We start from the raw sequence: 3,189 nt of genomic DNA on the forward strand, positions 1-3,189 counted from the left end.
AAAGATAAGCTGCCTTTCAAATGTTTTCTATGTGGTAGAGTTGGTCACTATGCTGCTAGATGTCCTCATAACAAAGAAAGGATATATGAAGAAGATGGTAGAAGCTATTATTCCCATATTAAAAGTTCATTAAATGATAGTGAAGATATTAGAAGTCTCATGGCGCACAAGAAGAAGAATGCTTCATCCAATAATAGCGAGGATATTAAAAGTCTCATGGCACATGAAGAGAAGAATGCAGAAACTGAAGAAGCTGCCAAATTAAAAGAACTATTGGAAACAGAAACCAGGGTAAGGGAGAGATTGCAGGATATAGCAAAAGATCAGAGCACAACTATTCAGAGACTTGAATCAAAGATCCTCTCTCTAAAAGAAGATCTTGAAGATCAAGAACATGAAGTGATCAAACTAAAGCGACAAGTGGAAGAAGGGAGAAAAGTTGAAGAAGACCTAAGGAAGCAGTATCTGAAAAAGGAAGAACAACATCAGGTTGAGGTAAATATCTTGAAAGGTAAACTAGAAGAAAAGGATAAGCTCTTACGATTTCAAGATAGTTCTAAAGTCTTGGATGATATTCTTAATAGTCAAAGATCTCCTGCTATCAAGACTGGTCTTGGTTTTCATGAATATGGTGAAGGTGAATCTAGTTCACAAGGTGAGGCAAGAAACTCTAATGAGAAATCTGAAATGCTCAAGGAACAACCAAGGAAAGAAATTCCTCAAGGAAGATCCTTTACTCCTAACTATGGACGTGATAGACGATTATTTCCTCCGCTGAATAATGTTGAATGTTATGTATGTCATAATCTTGGACATGTTGCAGCCAGATGCAGAAGTAGAATGGTTCAAGAAAGATCATCGCATCCCAAGTATTTCAGAGGGTATTGCTTTGCCTGCAATGCATATGGACACAAAGCAATTGATTGTGATAGAAGGAACATGAAAAATATAAGGTGTTATACATGCAACAACTATGGGCATAAAGCAAGGGAATGCAGGAGCAGATTTCAAAATTCAAGACAAGGGGACCATACATCATCACAGTTGCAGGAATTGAAGAAGACAGAGACAGAAAGGTGTGGGACAACTCAGTCAGCTGACATAACAGACACAGGGGAATCTGAAAGTGATGAGATTCAGTATTCCATCCTGCATACGCTGAGATAATGAAGACAAGTCGCGTATATACGCGAGTTACAGGCTGCAAAGTCGCGTATATGGAGAAAGGGCAGCAGAACAGACCCAGGTTCAGTCATGGTTGGCTCAGGCTCAGGGGGAGCAGAACAGACTCAGGAAATGGTTCAGACATGGTTGGCTCACACTCAGGGGAGAATATTCTTCAAATAATGCATTGTTGGCATTATGGTTAGAAGTTGTTGATAAAGTCTATGAAGCTAAATGATACATCTTACTGTTTAGGAATGGGATTGCAGGCTGATGTCTTTTGGTACAGATCATGATGCTGTTGGTGGCTTTCATAAGTCTTGGTCTAGATATTTCGTCTCTATGTCATGTATCTCTTGTGATATCTCTTTTTATGGTGTCAAGGTCATGTAACGGCCTATGTTGGTTTCCCCACTATGCCTGGGATGAATGATGAATGTATGTTGAGTCTTTTGGTGATAGGAAGGTCTTCTATGATGTATAAGTCCTTGTTCTTCTTGAAGAACATCTTTTGCAGATCTTGCCTACAGTCAAGGGGAGCATGAACAGCACAATTCAGCAAGAGCAGGATGGATAGATTGGTACACTTTGGCATACACAAAGGGGGAGCACAGTTGGAGATTTCAGCAAGTACTCAGGGGGAGTATGGACAGCAGAAGGTATACCAAAGAAGAGAATATCTTGGTCCGCCCTTTGCCCTTGATGTCAAAGGGGGAGAGTGACTTGGTGTAGTGGTTGCCATCAAGTCCAAAGGGGGAGATTGTTGGCATTATGATTCAAGTATTGTCCTTGATGGCAACTCACTCAGAGGTTGGTACAGATGCTCAGAAGTTGGTACACGTAATGGAAACTTAATCAGAAGACAGATCCTAGTACAAGGAAGTTCATACACGCAGGTTTGTTAAGCCCAAGTCACGTGTACACGCAGGTTGGCTTCAGAAAAAGCGCGTGTATGTGGAAAAGTACCTTTGGTCCATGGCGGTTAGTCCTTGGAAGTTGTGCCTATGGTTTCGGACCATTGTGTCTCGACGGGCGTGTCGATCCCTAGTTTTGAAGTTGATGGTATTGTGTTTCTATGGTTTTGGCTCTTGGTATTGAACAAGGCCTAAGGCTATATAAGGAGAAGATCACTAGGCAAAGAGCGGTGTGTGGGTGTCTGACGCAGTGAGAGGATCTGGTATTGCTGGTTATCTGTTTGGGACGCTTGGCAAGGGTCGGATCTGACAGCAAAGGCAGAAGTAATCATTTCTAGATCTGCACGCGGGTTGCCTTTGGAGAAAGCGCGTATACACGCGGTTTTGGTACAGTAAAGTAGCGTATGCATGATAACGGTTGATATTTCAGGTTGTTGCTGATTCTGGTGGTTGTTGCAGAGTTCTAGATTCTGGTTTGGGTTCTGTGTTCTTGATGACAGGGTTTCAGTGATTCGGTATTGGGTTGTTTAATGAATTATGATGCAAGTATAAGTTGATGATTGTATTGCGGTAATGTTTGCTTTGTACTCTTGGATCCAGTCTGAAAATTGATGAAACGTGGTCCCTGAAGGTTGTAGGGTCAGCACCTACGTACTAGTAAATGGATCAGCTAGTACAAGAGCTGAGGAGGTTGTAGCTCCCTTCCAGAAGTAGTTGGAAAACGAAAGAGAGGATTGTAGCCCTCTGCAGGTTGTAGCCTGCATACTGGTAAAGGACTGCACCAGTATATTGTAAAAGAAGTTTCTCATTAAAGAAGAAAGAGACGAATTGCAGCAGGTGGTTTTCACCCACATTGGGTTTCCACCTTATATCATGGTGTTCATGTGTGTGGCTCTTGTGTGATGTTCTGTTCTGTTATACTGCACCTGTTTACTGTTAAATTGCTTAATAATGTTCTGATGCATTTACTGAAGATAAGATTAACTGAATCATAAGATATCTGCATATACGCTAGTTGCTTTAGACACAGTCGCGTGTACACGCGGATTCACTTAACTGAAGTCGCGTATATGTTTCTGAGTATGAAATTGAAAAGGTTTTATTGATCTGA

This window comes from Pinus tabuliformis, chromosome 1_2 (genome assembly GCF_031772625.1).
Source record: "Pinus tabuliformis cultivar Carrire ecotype Pingquan chromosome 1_2, CPIR1, whole genome shotgun sequence".
Lineage (NCBI taxonomy): Eukaryota > Viridiplantae > Streptophyta > Pinopsida > Pinales > Pinaceae > Pinus > Pinus tabuliformis.